A 19,015-nucleotide genomic window follows, 5' to 3' on the forward strand; every position below is an offset into this window, starting at 1 on the left:
TCAGATATTTCTTGAACCTAAAAATGTCAACTGCATGAATCAGCCATAAGTTATATTGGCTACAATAGCCTTCCTCAACCTGGTGCTCCTGAGGAGTTTTGAATTGCCATAGGAATGCTCATACATTTGGGTGCCCGGAAGCCATCTTTCAGAAGACAATACCAAACATCTTTTCATGTTTGCTGTTGCCAGTCTTTCTGAGGCATTTTTGTCTCCTCCACTGCATACATTTAGGGCTCATCCACACTTTTGGCCCTTTACTTTCTATGTGCACGTCTGTGCTTTAAAGCGCTGTGTCCGAACCCCCTTTTCCCATTCTTCCCAGTAGCTTTTTAACACTAAATTTGAACAAACGGCAATTCAGGTTTTCCTGAATTGTTTTGCTCCCATTCAGCAGTAAAGAGTGGGTTTTCACGGGGAATAAAAAGCATTCAGACATAGAATTGTAGAGTTGGAAGGAATCGCGAGGATCATCTAGTCCAACCCCCTGCAATGCCAGAATCTTTTGCCCAATTTGGATCTCAAACCCAAGACCCAGAGATTAAGAGTCTTATACTGTACCAACTGAGCTACCATCATGGTGCTGTAAGGCGCAGGCCTGTGACTAGAAACACAGCACAAAAGGAAGTCTGGATGAGCCCTCAAAGCATTCTATTCCACTTTAAGAGTTACGGGTTTCCCCTGAGAATCCTGGGAACTATCATTGGTAAGGGAGCTGAGAGTCCTTAGGAAACACTGAAACTCGAGTTCCCAGGATTTTGGGCATGGGGGATCCATGACTCTTAAAGAGGAATAAGAGCGCTTTAAATGTATGGGGTGGATGTGGCCATAGTTTGCATCTTGGCTCTAGAGTTTACCAGGCCTGGCTGAGATTTAGCACACAGCACTGATCTTTATGTAGGATTAAGGATTGAGAATGGACCCTGAGAATGTGCTGTCTTTCCCTATAGCCTCTCGCCTCTCATGCACAAATTCGTTTTCACACCCTTTACCAAATTTCAATTTCTAAAAACCCCAATAACCTATAACCAGGTGGAAAGTTTTCCCAAAAAGCTGCATTTAAATGTGAATATAAAAGAAATGCGGCCAAATTTGGAGGATTCCTGCTCAAGAAATGCCTGGATTAGCTGTGCTTGCCATGCATGCCATTCCCTTTGCCTATCTCTCCTCTTTTCCATTTCATTGCACATGTCACTTGCCATCCCATAAACAGTGTGTGCATGTTTCCATTCGGGCCATTTGCATGCAGGTATCGGAAGCGTTGGCTTTACATGATTAGTCGCACCTTGCTCATTCCTATTCATGGCTTGTGACATCCTGTGGCCTGCTGTTTGCTTGGACCCACACAATGGGTGAAGGATCCTGCCTTCAGCTGGGAAGGTGGAATTGATGGTCTTCTGCCCCGCTTCCCATTTTGTGTTTCTGTGTTTGCCGTGTTTGAAGCTCCCCTCTATTTCCAAGAGTTCTGAGCTAGATGCATGTAAAGAGTGGTGGTGCAAACCACAAAGTTCAAATTCGGAAACAAAAAGTGCAGATCTCCGTTGTACAAATACATTGTCAAAAACAACAAAATGTTTTCTTTTTAAGAAAAGAAAAGGAGCGTTTGCAATAAGCAGATACGGCTGTTTCTCCCCACCCCCCTTTTAAAGCAAATGCTCACAAATGTGCCAAATTATCACTGCTAGCATGTGATGTTCTGTCAAATATGTAAATGTTTGGAAGAAAGAGTTTGCGTTTGAAGCCCATGGCTTGCTTTCCTTCAAAGCACCTTTGCAATTGGAGATGTAGACATTAATATGCTTGTTTACGCCCTCACTTGTTTGTGAACATAGCATTTGTGTGTGTGTGTGTGTGTGTGCAGGATTGCAATCCCTTCTGTATTTTTTGGTTCCCTTGTGCATGTCTGTGCCATATTTGCATATATAATTTTCTGTCTAGGAAAGCATTTGGACCAATGTTGCTTATAAGAATCATTTTGTCAGGATTCCACAATTGTATGATTCTATGTAATTCTCATCGGCCCCAGCTGCTGGCACCACTTAGGGGAAGGCTGGTACAAAGTGTTAATGTACTCTGGAAAATATGTCATAGGGTCAGATCAGCCAACCTGGTGCCCTCCATATGTTTAGGACGTTAATTTACCACTCCCTTTCCTTTGTTAAGCCACCTCTGTCAATCAAGCAAACATGCAAGATGTTTAAAAGGGGCATAATGCCTTTCTTCAGATGTACTGGTTATATGAGTGTGTCTGAGTTATGTTCATTTTGGTATACTAAAAGTGCAAAGATCAATGCAGAGATAATGACATCGGTCAATGCCCATTTTGCCGAATCCATTTCTTCTGCAGCTGCTTACAATTTGGGCACCCTAAAAACTGCTGTGAGGCCTCTTAGTCCTGCAGGTTCTTCTAATTATTACCTCTTAAGAGTCATCAAATTTCAGGGCTTGGGCAGCCGACACAGGTTTTCTTTTAAAGCAGGATTTCAGCTTCCAAGTATAGTGGAGCTTAGTCCCATTTGTTATATTCTTGCCTGCTGCTAAGCTGACACTGCAGGTTTAGGTGGAAATCCTAGACATACTTCCCCAGGAGTAAATCCCACTGGGCTCAGTGGGGCTTACTTATGAGTAGACTTACATAGGATTGCACTGTTCGTTAGGTGTTTTTTTTTTTTTTTAGTTTTCTCTGCTTTGAGAAATCATTTGAATCAAAAAGTGAGAAGTCATCAGATAAATAAAATCATCACTTGGCTGTTCGTGTGTGTGTGTGTGTGTGTGTGTGTGTGTGTGTGTGTGTGTGTTTAAAATCAAGGCTGCTTTTCAGCTGTTGCAATTCTCCCACCCCAAAAGGGATTTACATGAAAGAACAAAATGAAATGAGACGACACCATGTAACACAAATTAAAGCATAGATTAGGTCCAGTGTTAGTTATACTCAGATGAAACCCACTTAAATGAGTGGACATGACAAATTTAGGCCCATTAATTTCCATAGGTTTACTCTGAGTAAAACATTGGTGAGACAATCCATAAATCTTAAAAAGCAAAAGTTAAAAAAATTCAGTTGTATATTGCCAAGCCATGCAGATAATAATAATAGTAGTAGTAGTAGTACAGTAATGATTTTATTATTTATATCCCTCCCATCTGGCTGGGTTCCCTCAGCCACTCTGGGCAGCTTCCAGCACATAAAAATATAATAAAAAAATGTCAAAGATTTAAAACTTCCTGATACAGGGCTGCCTGCAGATGCCTTCTAAACATTGTGTAGTTCTATAATAATGATGAATTAATTAAGATTTAGAATGTATTCACTGCTTGCGCAAATGCCACCAGGAATGGAGCTTGTACTATAAAAGGGAAGTTCTTCCATTAGGAAACCACCACAAAAAGGCCCTGCCTGGCGCTCTAAACCAACTGAACCTCTGCATAATGTCTCTGTTAAAATCATACTTTATGTTCATTTTAACAAGGTCCATAATTTTATCTTATTTAAGCAAAACATCTGGAGGGCTGAGGTTGAGGAAGCCTGATATACATAGGTGCAAATTTAGAAAAAATTATTATCAGTTAAATAGGACAAACAGTACATTTCTGCCTGGTGGGAAAGAGCAGCAGGCCTGTTTGCCCTCAAAACAGAGGGTTGTTGTCTGTAAAGTTGGGCACAGGACCAAAAGTTGGGCACAGGACCTAAAAATTGAGGATAATTTAGTTGTGATTTGAACACAAGCCTCCTATTTCACCACCAAGGCAGACAACTACTTTCTGACTCTGTGTATGTGTTACTGCTAGGGAGGGAAGAATCTGTCAGTTTTGGTTCTCTCCTTTTCTCAATCTTAAAATCAGCCCTCCACATTTTGCAGCAATTTGCAAGCTTAAAGAAAAAACATCCTCATGAAAATTCATTAGCATTTTAGTGCAAGTTTCCCCCTAATTAACACAATTCTATATGCAGTTTAGACTAATGTACATATTTTTTCAAGCATATGCATTTTTGTACGCTATTTTCACAAATACCTTCATTTTATGCACCTTTTTCCTGAATAATTGCATTTTTGCATGTTTTGATTGGAGAACTGCATCACAAAAATCAGATAAGTGCAAATTTCAAAGACGAGCTGTGTTTCAGTTCGCATGTGGTTTCCGAAAGTGCGAATCTGATACATTCAGCTGTAAATGTGTTGTGAGTCGAATTTCTTCTCCATCCCTAGCGCCTGCTGTGCTGGACTGACCCCTTTTCTTCCTCTCTTGGTGCATTTACTTGGTGAGATTCGAGTGGGGAATAATTATGAACACACGCCCCAGGAAAATCAAGTCATTTTATTTTTAGTAGATTTAGCCACACTTAAACCATGGCTTACGGACAGTAAAACTTAGCATTATTACCAGCTGACGATATGCTCTAGAGTGCGGAAGGAAATTCAGCCCCTATAAGAGATGTATTAAGTAGTTTAATACCCAAGTACAAATACATCAAGCGGGAAGGATGATAATAGCTCGTAGGTTCATTCTGTGGGAACACATTATGAGACAATAGCCTAGTTTTCAAGCCAATGGACTTGGCGAAACTTCTTTGAAGTTAATGGGCCTATGATGGTGGGCTAATCAGAGCATCAGGACTGAATGTGAAGGGAAGGTACCTTGAGGCAATAGTCAAATGAAGTTTCCCCATCCTTGATCTCTGCGAATACACCTAGGTAGTCGCTCCATCCCCCGCCCTCCTTCCTGTTTTTATTTTAAACTCTGGCTCAGGACTGGTTCATCCTGAGAGAGCCAGTGTGGTGTAGTGGTTAAGAGCGGTAGTCACGTAATCTGGGGAACCGGGTTCGCGTCTCCCTCCTCCACATGCAGCTGCTGGGTGACCTTGGGCCAGTCACACTTCTGTGAAGTCTCTCAGCCCCACTCACCTCACAGAGTGTTTGTTGTGGGGGAGGAAGGGAAAGGAGAATGTTAGCCGCTTTGAGACTCCTGAAGGGGAGTGAAAGGCGGGGTATCAAATCCAAACTCCTCCTCCTCCTCCTCTTCTTCTTCTTCTTCTTCTTCTTCTTCTTCAAGCAGTGGTGGGCTGCACAGTGAGACTGAACTGTGGCACACCTGCAGTAGAGTAGGTTGCTGAGGGCTATTGTCAAAATTTGCCCAAGCTCAGAGACAGCATAATAATAATAATCATAATAATAATTTATTATTTATACCCCACCCATCTGGCTGGGCTTCCCTAGCCACTCTGGGCGGCTTCCAACAAAATATTAAATATACTGTAATACATCAAACATTAAAAGCTTCCCTAAACAGGGCTGCCTTCAGATGTCTTCTAAAAGTCTGGTAGTTGTTGTTCTCTTTGACATCTGGTGGGAGGGCGTTCCACAGTGCGGGCGCCACTACCGAGAAGGCCCTCTGCCTGGTTCCCTATAACTTGACTTCTCGCAGTGAGGGAACCGCCAGAAGGCCCTCGGCGCTGGACCTCAGTGTCCAGGCAGAATGATGGAGGTGGAAACTGGGGCCCATAGCTGAGCTCTAAGCACAGGCAGATCAGAATTCAGATTCTGGAGTCGCAGACAATGGTCCACAGACACAGAATGTGGCCCAGGTGGGCTGGTGGTTAGTTCTGGATCAGACGGCAAAATGAGGCAGAAGTAGGAGGAGAGGCTACTTTCCGAGTACGTTTCCGAGCACAATTCAAAGTGTTGGTGTTGACCTTGAAAGCCCTAAACGGCCTCGGCCCAGTATACCTGAAGGAGCGTCTCCACCCCCATCGTTCTGCCCGGACGCTGAGGTCCAGCGCCGAGGGCCTTCTGGCGGTTCCCTCATTGCGAGAAGCAAAGCTACAGGGAACCAGGCAGAGGGCCTTCTTGGTAGTGGCGCCCGCCCTGTGGAACGCCCTCCCACGAGATGTCAAAGCGATAAACAACTACCTGACATTCAGAAGACATCTGAAGGCAGCCCTGTTCAGGGAAGTTTTTAACGTGTGATATTTTAGTGTATTTTTGGTTTCTATGGAAGCCGCCCAGAGTGGCTGGGGAGGCCCAGCCAGATGGGCGGGGTATAAATAATAAATTATTATTATTATTATTATTATTACTTGCCACAATGGCTATGTTCTACCTTCGTTGTGATGATGTTTCTGAATACCACTTGTCAGGAATTGCAGGTGGGCAGAGTGCTGTTGTGTTCAACAGGCATCTGGATGGCCACTGTGAGAACAGGCAAGCCTTTGGATTGATCCAGCAGGTTCATCTTGTGTTCTTATGGCATTGGTTAGAATGAGGAGCTGGCTCACAGCCTGGTCATGGAGGTTGGCTGATACCATTCAGGCTGGTTTTGAAGCCTAGAGGGTGGCCTTGACCCTACTGAGCTTGGTAGTCTGCTTGGTTTGCTGAGTGCCCAGAGTGTTGGCATTATAGGAAATAAGGTTCCAAAATCCAAAACCAGGGTTTTGGGGACCTGTAGTTTGAGACATACACACATACCCTCCAGCACCTGAAGGAATTCACGTGCAGATTTGTAGCCAGGCATGCCCAACTGCTCCAGCGGGGACCCAAGTATGTTGCACATTCAGATACAAATACATATGCCCTCCATCACCACTCACTCTGCTTCATTAAAAAAAACTTTCTGTTTTTGCATTTTGTCCTGGCAGCAGAGCAGAATTGCTGGCAGCAGCTGCTGCTTCACTGCAACAGGTGGAGAAGGTGCAACTCCCTATGTCCAAGCAAAGAGTTGAGGTGTCATTTTCAGGGGCAAACTAGATGTGACTGTTGTTGTTGTTGTTGTCAGTGGCGTAGCGTGGGTTGTCAGCACCCGGGGCAAGGCAAGTAATTTGCGCCCCCTAACCCGTGGATTTGCGCCCCCTAACCCGTGGATTTGCGCCCCCTAACCCTAACCCCCAGATGTTGCGCTTGGTGCGGCCGGGCCCCCCTGCACCCCCAATGCTACGCCACTGGTTGTTGTTGTATTGCATTTATATCCAAGGAGCTAATGGTCGCATATATGGTTCTCCCACACCTTCCCATGTTCTCCTTGCAATAACTCTTGTGAGGCAGATTAGGCTGAGTAACAGTGACTGGACCAAGGGTCACCCAGCCAGCTTCATGGCTAAGGGGTTTTTTGAACCCTGATCTCCCTAGTAATTGTCCAGTATGCCGAACTATTACACACTGGCTCTCAGTCCTGCTATCAGCAACCAGGTGCCTCTCCTCACTTTGTGAACTGGAGCAATGGGGATGGCTTTTTGGGGGGCGTGTGGAACAGTGATCCAAAGCAGGACTTCAGCAAAAGGTTAAATTCCTCACCCCTTCTCATAGTCCCACCCAGATCAGGAGCTCTTTTATTAAAGGCCATTTGCAGAATTTCTAATCTCATGAATCAAGTCATGTCTCATTTGTCCTTCATTCAGTCTGAGCTCAGCTTGGGTTCCTTTGGCCTCGGCAAGACAGAAAATACTGAGGAAACGTCTGTTGTTTTCTTGACACCTATACAATTGGAGAGAGCAGGTGCTTTACAATCTGCATTCTTTTCAGTGAAGCTAAAGGAAAATAAGCTTAAGTTAAACATCCTAGACTCTAGAACAGCCGTTCTCAACCTGTGGGTCCCCAGATGTTGTTGGACTACAACTCCCATCATCCCTAGCTAGCAAGGCCAGAGCTCAGGGATGATGGGAGTTGTAGTCCAGAAACATCTGGGGACCCACAGGTTAAGAACCGCTGCTCTAGACGGACAAGCTTTCTTAGATTTGCAACTCACCTTTCACATTGGGTTATGGTAATAACCTCACGTTTTTCTAAACGCCCAATTGCTGCCATCAGTGGGTCTCAAAGAGAATTGTGCTTTGTTGCCCTGGGACATCCAAGAGCCCAAAGGTCTCTTTAGTCCACCATCCTGCTCTCACACTGGCCAGCTAGATGCCTCTGGGAAGCCTGAAAGCACTCCTTCCTATTTGTGATTCCCAGCAACTGATAATAATAATAATAATAATAATAATAATAATAATAATAATAACAACAACAACAACAACAACAACAATAATAATAATAATACCTTTATTGTCATTGTACAATGAAATTAAATGAGTCTCTCCCCCCCAACACTCAATCTCTTATTGTGTCTTGTGTCCCTGCACATAGTGAGTAGCCATGGGTAGCTTTGCCCTCCAAATGTTTTTGTGTCCAAGCTTTTTGTACCTTGTCTTGTTACCTGAACGAGCTTTCTTTGACGTGTTCAGGAGGCAACAGGAGAGAAGGGAGAGAGAAGGCTGGGCACTGCATGGCCTGGTGGATCCTTTTGCACCCCCACCCCGCTTGACCCGCATGCTTGTGTCTGGAATGTGTGCATGTCCCTTTTCCCACAGCGTTCCTCATTTGGAAATTCAAGTCTTACAATCTCACATGTGTGCCATGCAGTGTATTCGCAGTAGTTCTGGGTTGGCACAGAGGGACATTGAACAAGGACCAAATGTGTGTGGTTGCATTCACCGCACACACAGCCAGCATAAAAGATTTTGTTTTGGCCAGTATTCAGACAGGAGCTGCTTTCTTAAAAAGTGGTACCTCATGTTACAAACACCTCGGGTTACAAACACTTCAGGTTACAGACTCTGCTAACCCGGAAGTAGTACCTTGGGTTAAGAACTTTACCTCAGAATGAGAAGAGAAATTGTGTGGCGCTGGCAGCGGGAGGCCCCATTAGCTAAAGTGGTACCTCAGGTTAAGAATGGTTTCAGGTTAAGAACGGACCTCCGGAACGAATTAAGTTTGTAACCAGAGGTACCACTGTACTTTTAATTTGAATAATGTTAATTGGGTCAACAAAAATGCCACAGACATCACAGAAACGCACGAGCGGGCACAAACTATACTTCCGGTCGGTGCCAGCGCTTAATGGCGGTCCTAGCTCCGAGCTCCGGAGAAGGACTGCTTCGCAAGTTCGGGTCTTACCCGCTACGGCAAGCGGGGGACCCCTAAAATCCCAGGCGCTGAAGCCTGAGAACAAGGAGACTCGGTGGGCACCTTTGCGCCCCCCGGTACCGTGAAAGAGCCTTTTTAAAGGCTACGGATCGACATCGGGAGTGAGCGCGGTGCTGAGAGTCGCTACCCAGCCTGCGAAGTGAAGCCGCGTCGCCATAAGCGGAGAGCGCCGATTCCTTCCTGAAAAGAAAATCTGGACTGAATCCCCGTGAGTAAGAGCTGAAATATAATCGGGACTTTTCAAATTTTAAAAATTGGGCTAAAAACGGGGGAGATCTAAACAAAGGAAGTCTGCCTCCCCCCGACTGCATGAAAGTGAAAGCAACGGAGCTCTAAACCTGCATCCGTTTAAACCAGCTCTTTGATCAGCTTAACCGGACATTCCGACCCTTTGATCTCCCCTCTAGCTAGCAGGGCAGAGGGGAGGTGAATTTGAGCAATAACTGCAAGATTTGTTGGAAGTAAAAAACCTCTGCTGTCTCACTTATTTGAAAGCATGAAACGGTCTGCCTTCTTAGTACACTGAACTGACTTTTTCCTGTGAAGTGATACTCTGATACAAAGTTTCCACAGTGCCTGGCTACTGTACAATACAACAAGAAGTAGCATAAATAGGGCAACTGTGGCAATTTGAAGCAACAAGCTTTTAGACTTTTGACTGGGTTAATCTCCCTTTTTATATTTTGGACATTTGGGACAGTCTCCTTTGTCTCTATACTTGGAAACTTTGCTCTATGGCCATTTTGATTTGCTCCCTCTAGAGGACAAAGTGAAGCCCGGCACGGCCTAAGACAGTGGAATTTTCCAAGGGAGAATAAATCCCGTGGGAACTGACCTTGACATGAGTGGCACACAAGAAGAGATAGTCACAAGGGCCAAGACCAAGCAACAACAACAACAACAGCTGCAACAGTTACAGGCAAAGAAAAGAGGCTCAATTTCAGGCGCAACAGTTGGATCAACAGGAACAACAGCATCAACAGGACAAGACAAAGGAGCAGCCGTCTCTATGGAAGCTGTGACAGATGCCTTGCTTAAGATAAACCAAACTCTGGAGTCTCTGACAAAACAGACTTCAGAGAATACACTAAAATTAGCAGAAATTTCAGCAAGATTAAACCAGAATACAGAATCTATAAATAAATTGGTGGAGGAAAACGCCACTACGCGTCAAATTGCGGAAGACGCCAAAGCTACTGCGGGAGAGACACAGGAGAAATTAGAGCCGATCGCCAAGAAGGTTTATGAGCATGATGCAACCTTGGCCTTGTGGGAGCTACAGAGGAAAGAGAGAAATTTAAAAATAAGATTGATCCCGGAGAATGAAGGAGACAACCTTGTGGAATACTTGACACAGGAGTTTGTGGATTGTTGGGAACTCCAGGAAGACGAATTCAAAATTACGACTGCCTTTAGATTGGGTAAGAAGCAAAACAGAAAGACTCCGAGAGACTGCTTGATTACACTCAGATCCAAGGAGGAAAGAGACAAAATATTGGGACTACACTTTGAAAAGGCCTTGCAGATTGGAAACTCAGCTGCACAGATCTTTAAAGACATCCCAAAATATTTTCTGGACTTAAGAAACTTCTACAAGGACTTAGCCCTTTTATTAAAGAAAAACGCTATTCGTTTCAGGTGGGAATTCCCACAAGGGCTGTCATTTGACTTTAAGGGAAACAAGGTGAAAATAAAGACAATTCAAGATAAAGACAAATTTTTGGCAAGATACCAGGAGGACTTACAGAAGGGGACTGTTGACGTACTTGCAGAACAGAGGAGAGCATTGGATATCTTGAATCTCTCGTTTGGACAAAAACCACTACCATCAGAAGAAGAGCAACAACTTGGAGCTGTTGGAGGAGCCTTAGAAAAATAACAAGATGGCTCTGCAATTCCTCAGTTGGAATTGTAATGGGCTCAATGGGCCTTTGAAGAGAAGACAAGTATTTCATATATTGAATAGAGAACAATTGGACTTGATATGCTTACAAGAAACTCACATAACCAGAGCCCACAGGAGATTACTTTCAAATAAAAGGCTAGGACAAGAATTTATTTCATCAGACAAGGTTAAGAAGAGAGGAGTTGTAATATATGTGAAGGAGAAATGGGCTCCAAAAATGATATTCAAAGATGAACAAGGGAGATATCTGGCTGTGGAGATACAAGTACAAGGAGAAAAATTCTTAGTTGTTGGAATTTATGCACCAAATGAAGGCAAATCCGACTTCTTTAAGAGACTTCATGAAACTTTGATGGACTATCTGGACTACAATATGATAATTATGGGAGACATGAATGGCGTGGTCTCCACTAATATGGACAAGGCACAAAGACTTACAGTCACCAAGGAAGGGAGACTCCCTAAGACTTTTTTCGAAATGACTGAAAATATGGACTTGATAGATATCTGGAGAACAAGGAACCCTCTGGAGAGAGAGGGAACCTTTTTCTCCCAAGCAATGATGACCTGGACCAGAATCGATCAAATCTGGGTTACTAGTGGAATGGCTCCGAAGATCAAGAAAGTGGAAATCTGCCCAAAAACTTGCTCCGACCATAACGCCGTGAAGATGGAGATGAAACTCACAATAACTGGTCAATTTAGATGGAGAATGAATGACACCCTCTTTCGAGATAAGGAGATTCTCACGAAGGCCCAAAAGACCCTAAAAGACTATTTTGAAATAAATTTGAGGACCGACGTGGAGAAAAGAGTGATCTGGGACGCAAGTAAAGCGGTGATGAGAGGATTTTTGATTCAACAAAACTCAATAAAGAGGAAAAAACAAAATGAGAAAAAAGAGAAGATTCTGGAAATGATAAAGGAAGGAGAGAGGAAATTAAGAACAAAACCAAAGTCTCAGGACATTTTAAGAGAGATTAAATTATACCAAACACAATATATGGAATTGATGAACCAAGAGATTGAATGGAAGATAAGGCAAATGAAGCAAAAGACTTTTGAATCAGCAAATAAATGTGGCAAACTTTTGGCATGGCAATTGAAGAAAAGGCAGAAACTAAATACAGTTACAAGCCTAGAGGTGGATGGAAAGAACATATCCAAACCCAATGAAATTAGAAATTGCTTTTTAAGCTATTTTAAAAAACTTTATACCCAAGGCCCGCAAAATGAAGAAGATATAGACAAATTCCTCGGAAAATATGGACTACAAAACATCTCTCATCAAAGTAAGATGGACTTGAACCAGAGAATCTCAGAACAAGAGATAGAGGCTGCCATTCAGAATATGCAACTGGGCAAATCTCCAGGACCAGATGGACTGACTTCCAGATACTACAAATCGCTGAAGGAATGGTTGACTCAACCATTAAGAGAAGTTTGTAACGAGATCCTTGAGGGAAAAAAGGCACCTGAATCGTGGAAAGAGGCATATATTTCACTCATACCAAAGTCAGAGACTGAAAAGACCCAACTCAAGAACTACCGCCCAATATCCCTGCTTAATGTGGATTACAAAATTTTTGCAGACATTTTGGCAAAAAGATTTAAAAGAGTTTTGATGGAGAAGATCCATAAAGACCAAGCAGGCTTTCTCCCTAAAAGACACCTAGCAGATAATGTAAGGAATGTAATAGATATTTTGGAGAAGTTAGAGGTGAATATAAACACCAAGGCAGTATTGATCTTTGTGGATGCGGAGAAGGCCTTTGATAATATCTCTTGGAGTTTTATGAGGAAGAATCTTCATGGGATGGGGGTAGGTCAGGGCTTTGAGAATGGTATGGCTGCAATATACTCTGAACAAAAAGCCAAACTGATTGTAAACAATGTTGTGACTGAGGAACTTAAGATAGAAAAAGGAACACGACAGGGGTGCCCGATTTCCCCATTACTTTTTATTTCAGTTCTGGAGGTGTTGCTGAATATGATAAGAAATGACCAGCAGGTCAAAGGTGTGCAGGTCGGAGCTAAACATTATAAGTTAAGAGCGTTCGCAGATGACCTAGTATTGACTTTGCAAGAGCCAAACACTAGTACGAAAAGGGTTTTAGAAATAATACAACAGTTTGGCCAGGTAGCTGGATTTAAGTTGAACAAGCAAAAAACCAAAGTTTTAGGGAAAAACCTAACAGATATGGAAAAGGAGAAATTTCAAGAGGAAACAGGTTTGACTGTGGTCAAGAAGGTAAAATACCTAGGGGTTTATTTAACATCTAAAAATCAGAATTTGTATAAGGACAACTATGAAAAATGCTGGTCAGAAATCAAGAAAGACTTAGAAATATGGTCAAATTTGAAACTGTCAATGTTAGGCCGAATTGCAGTAATTAAAATGAATGTATTGCCTAGAATGTTATTTTTGTTTCAGACCTTGCAGATTATTGATAAGATGGAATGTTTTAAGAGGTGGCACAAAGATATCTCGAAATTTGTCTGGCAGGGCAAAAAGCCCCGAATTAAATTTAAAATATTGACAGATGTTAAGGAAAGAGGGGGTTTTGCCCTGCCGGACCTAAAATTGTACTATGAGGCAGCAGCTTTTTGCTGGCTCAAAGAATGGATGCTCCTCGAGAACACGGACATCTTGGATCTGGAAGGTTTCAATAACACTTTTGGTTGGCATGCATATCTTTGGTATGGTAAAGTTAACAGTGCCTTTAAAAATCACATTGTCAGAAAAGCATTGTTTAATGTTTGGATAAGATATAAAGATTTATTGGAAAACAAAACCCCTAGATGGGTGTCGCCAGTGGAGGCTAAAGCAGTGAAGAAACTCAATATGGAGGTCGGATGGCCGAAGTATTGGGAAATTTTAGAACAGGATGGAGATAAGTTCAAACTACAAAGTCAGGAGAAATTGAAGCATAAAGTAGAAAATTGGTTCCAATACCGCCAAATAATGGAATTTTTTAAACAGGACAGGAAAGTCGGTTTCCAGGTGGAAAAATCAAAATTAGAAACTGAACTGTTAGAACCCAACACTAAGAATTTATCTAGAATGTACAACTTGTTGTTGAAATGGAACACACAGGATGAAACAGTTAAATCGGCAATGATTAAGTGGGCTCAGGATGTTGGACACAATATTATGTCAGCTGACTGGGAATGGTTATGGAACACCGGTATAAAATTTACGGCATGTAATGCCTTAAAGGAAAATATTATGAAAATGGTATACAGGTGGTACATGACCCCAGTCAAGCTGGCAAAAATCTATCATTTGCCCGATAACAAATGTTGGAAGTGTAAAGAGACTGAAGGTACCTTTTATCACCTTTGGTGGACATGCCCGAAGATTAAGGCCTTCTGGGAAACGATCTATAATGAAATGAAAAAGGTACTTAAATGTACCTTTCCTAAAAAACCAGAGGCCTTTCTCTTGGGCATTGTCGGCCAACTGGTGACAAAGAAAGATAGAGCTTTTTTCATGTATGCCACAACAGCAGCAAGAATACTCATCGCAAAGTATTGGAAGACACAAGATTTACCCACTTTGGAAGAATGGCAGATGAAAGTGATGGACTATATGACACTGGCCGAGATGACAGGCAGAATCCGTGACCAACGAAAAGAGACGGTGGAAGAAGAATGGAGAAAATTTAAAAGCTACCTTAAGGACTACTATAAACTTAATGAATGCTAAAATGTCGTGGTTTTCAGAGACAAAGGGGTACAGGGATATAAGGTTAGACTATAAAAGAGGACTAAGATGATTGAGATTGGAAAGTAACAATTGGGAGTTGCTAGTTGAACTACGGACATTGGGATGCAGAGAGGGGGGGTATGGGGAAGTCCAAGAAAAGAGGTTTATGAAAATATGTTTGAAACTATACGTGTATGTTTGTCATTTTTAATGTTTGTTTGTTTTTCTTAAAAATGTTGCAAAACCAATAAAAATTTTATAAAAAAAAAAAAAAAAAAAAAAAACAAACTATAAGCAGCTCTTAAATGAAATGTTTCTGGACATTAGACATACAAGCCCAAAGTATTTTATCTGCTGGTTTTCATGCGAAAAAGGTGGGCAGATATAAACACATACAAATGCATAGATCTCACTCATAACCACCACAGGCTACACTGCTGTTGAGCACAAAATGTTCTACTACTCTTGCTTTCCAGGCTACCATGAAGGCTAATTCTTCCTTGAGCCAGGAATACAGTGACTGATTTATGATGAAGGAACAGCCATGAATGACAAACGACAATGAATCTTAGGAGAGCTTTATGATTAATTGTTCACATCCCTCCCCTGCTCTTCTTTAACTTTTTTTCTAAAACAGTTGGGTGTGGTTTTTTTTACATTAAGCTTTTTATTAATGCAAAATTGAAAAGTACAGAGAGACTATAATCAGAGTTGCAAAACATAAAAGCAGTACAGAGATAGATAAGGGAGCAGATATTGCAGAAAAATAAAAGCAAAGCACATAATGAGAGCCAAACTGCGATTTGGAGTTTTGCATATCTGAATTCGGCACATAAGAAATGAAGTGCTACCAAACACACTTAGAAAAGCAGACTATAATTTTGCACATCTTTACCCTGCCCTCCTTTCAAAAGGAAACCAGAGGGGAATACAACAGGGACAGAGCCTAAGGCTAATTAGGGAGAGGCCATGACTCAGTGGCAGAGTGCATGCTTTGCCAACTTTAATCTCTGGCACCTCCAGACAGGGCTAAAAAGAGTGTCGCCAGATCTTGCTGGAAGCTGCCACTTCTCCTTGCTTCCATGGCGTCTGTGAGATTCTGCTGCCCAAGGTGGCAGCCTCAGTCCACCTGATGGGCCGGCCGGCCCTGTTATCAGCACAACACAGATGTGCACTCTCATGGATGCTATTGTCTATTTTATTGAGCTTAGGTGCTCACATAAGTGCTCCCGGCATGCCCCACGGAGGACCTTAAGGTCCACAAATGACAACACTTTGGAGGTCCCAGGTCTCAAGGTGGTTAGATTGGTCTCAACTAGGGCCAGGGCCTTTTCAGTACTGGCCCCGACTTGGTGGAACACTCTGTCACAAGAGACTAGGGCCCTGCAGGACTTGACATCTTTCCTCAGGGCCTGCAAGACAGAGCTGTTCCGCCTGGCCTTTGGTTTGGACTCAGTCTGACCCTTATGTTTCCCTCCCCTTATGGTTTTGATCTATAGGCTACTTTTAAAATGAGGCTGCATTTTAAATTGTATTTTAACCTGTATTTTAATTGGGGGGGTTTCCCTTCTATTATGTTTTTATTGTAATTTTACTGGTGTTAGCCGCCCTGAGCCCGGCTCTGGCCGGGGAGGGCAGGGTATAAATTATTATTATTATTATTATTATTATTATTATTATTATTATTATTATTATTACTGCGCACCCCAGTCACACCGTGACCACATTCCTGACACACAATCCAGTTCCCTGTAGGATAGTCAATGATCACATCTCTCCTGTTTCCATAGAAATCCTTTGTCCCACAGCAGTCCCTCCTGTTTCCTTCCAGGGATAAGCAGCACAACTTTATACAGCAGACATTGTATTAGAACGTAGTAAATGAGAGGTAGCCAATGTTAATAATAATAATTTATTTGTATCCTGCCCATCTGATTGGGTTGCCCCAGCAAATTATTACATTGCAAGAGTCAGTACTAATGTTCTATACCAACACATGGGAACTTGAGACTCTCCAGATGCTGTTGAGACTACAAATCCCATCACCCCGACCGTTGACCTGTGGGTGATGGGATTTGGAGTCCAGCAACATTTGGAGGGCCACATTCCCTCCCCCCCTTACAAAAGAAGAATGTTTGTTCACAATTAAAACAAATGACTGCCCTGTCCTTGATTTCTAAAATACATTTTTTTTTAAAGTCATCATCATTAGTATTTTTTTCAGTGCACTCGAACAAATCGTCTTCCTCTGATGTATAGAGTCTTGTGATCCTCCTTCTGTTCTTCTCCTTTACAGACACTGCAAATACTAATGGTGAAATCAATGTCATATTATGGGCTTGTCAGAAAGTCAGACACTGGCCTGTTAGACGACAAGAAGTGATGTTTTCCATAATTTAATTCACACATGACTCAAAATGTTATCCCCACCCCAGTTCCCTACCACTTTGTCTCAGTTTCCAAAATGTAAGCAGAAGGAGGGGAAGGTTAAGTAAGGAGCTCTCGGAAAAGCAGAATGATTCAAATTCAGAGAAAGCCACAAAGGGTAGACCAATTATTGCACTCCTCTACTTCAGTCTTGACGAAGATTTGGCAGTGTCTGTGATAATGCCAGATTTACAGAAGACTTTCCAAGCCTTTAATATGTCTCAGTAAGATGGAAACAGTCCAACAAAAGTTTGCCATGACTGAACCAAGCACAGTCTTAAATCAATAGAACTTAAGTTAATGCAGCTAAGCTCCATTCTGCTGCTGGATCGTGACTTACCTTTTGCTGGACTGGGCCCCAATGTAATGCTCTGCATGCATGTAAACCCTTTGTACTGTACATATGGTGGTTCAAAACATTGAGTGATGTGTCCGTAATTTGATGGTCATATTGTCCATTGGAATGCATGTTGCCATTATACTGTTTCCTGCCAGGGACGATACTATGTGTTTGCTACATAATTCATTTTTGCTGCTTCGGAACCATATTGCAAATGTGACTTTTCTTCCCTTGATGGTATTATCTTGATTGATCTATGTCTTATTTGGTCCCAAACCTTTTCCAAAAGTCAATCGGCATCATTCTCCCTGACATCATTGGGCTTTGGGCCGGATCGTACATTATCATATCCTTAATTGTACAGTATTATTTTGCATGCCCGATTAAACATGTTGTGTTGCTTATGGTCCTCTTTACAGTCCATGAAAAAATGTAGATTTTTGTAGATAATAAGATGCGGGAGGTGGCAATATACTGTGTACCGGGGGGAAATGAAAGCAAGGGTTAAATCAATCCAACTCTAAATTAGGACTGGAGGGACATGGATGCATCCCTTTCCCCCATCTTGCATTTCAAGTAATATGTGAAATAGAAGCTGGTGACTAATTCGTTCCTCTTACAAAAGGGGGGAAAGATTGTTCAAATCAGCACCATGTGTATCCATCTCACATATTGCTTTAAGTCAGCCTTCCCCATCCTGGTGCATTCCAGATGTTTTGAACTACAATTCTCATCCTCCCTTTCCATTGGCTATGGAGGGTTGTGGAAGGCTGTTTTAGGTGCAAGGTGCGTATAGGGGCCTGTTCCTCCGCCACAGGACTTGGAACGCTGACTGGATAGAATGTATAGGCCATGGCTATTACCACAAGCCTTCCAGCATGTCTTTGTTTTCTAATCAGTGGTGTCTTGGCCTCCAGCCCAGATTATATGTAACTTCTAGATTGAGAGTTATTGATATGGTGAAGTTGGACTACAGGTCCCAGCATCCCTGGCCATTGGTCAATATGGCTGGGGCCAATGGGAGTTGGAGTTCCAACGTTATCTGTATAGAGCCATCCTGGCTATCCCAGTTGTAGACCTTTGAGGAGCAATACTGTCCCAGCTGAAGATTATGTTAAGGTTTGGATTATGAGTCTTGCCTTCAGCCACAATGAACTAGTTTAAGCAGTTATGTAAATTGGGCTGCTTATGATGGTAGTACACTATTATGGACTTATATCATTAATTAGTCTAAAAAACACCTGGAGGGTGGCTGCTCCATCTTAGACCTTTGAGGATCAATGCCACGCAGCACAAGGAGATAGCTGTCAAAAAATATTTTTTTAAAATAGCCAATCTATCCAAAGGACTTGTGAATCCTATACATGTCCACCTAGAAGTCTGATTGCGTTCAATGGGATTTACTCCCAAGTAAGTATGTATAGGGTTGCAGCTTGATAACCATGCATAAAGTAACATGCTTCTGACTAGCTGAATAAACTAGGAAGCAGGCCGCATTTGGCACCAGTTGTAGCCAGCCTTGAACCAGAGGCTTCACTATTGCTCTGTCTGCTCCAGCTCATTCAAACAATGTACGTATGGGTACCATGGCCTGCATTCTGGCACTGCAGTTGGTCTTTTTCCCCACTCAGCTGTAGAAAGCAGAACTCCTGTTGTGCTTCTGAGTAATTTCTCGT

At 42.5% G+C, this 19,015-nt stretch overlaps 1 protein-coding gene and 1 long non-coding RNA gene across 9 annotated transcripts in view; one reads left to right on the forward strand and one right to left on the reverse strand.

Moving 5' to 3' along the window:
- The window catches only part of LOC310689209 (sodium channel protein type 5 subunit alpha-like), a 308,343-nt gene that overhangs the window by 273,401 nt on the left and 15,927 nt on the right, over positions 1-19,015 (forward strand). The window lies entirely within an intron of this gene.
- On the reverse strand, positions 16,150-18,749 carry LOC310689607. Its single transcript, XR_014517553.1, has 2 exons — positions 18,203-18,749; positions 16,150-18,171 (listed from the first exon to the last, which is right to left on the reverse strand). It is a non-coding gene; the product is annotated as an uncharacterized lncRNA (long non-coding RNA).

Source organism: Podarcis liolepis, assembly GCF_965112155.1.
Source record: "Podarcis liolepis genome assembly, chromosome: 12".
Taxonomy (NCBI): domain Eukaryota; kingdom Metazoa; phylum Chordata; class Lepidosauria; order Squamata; family Lacertidae; genus Podarcis; species Podarcis liolepis.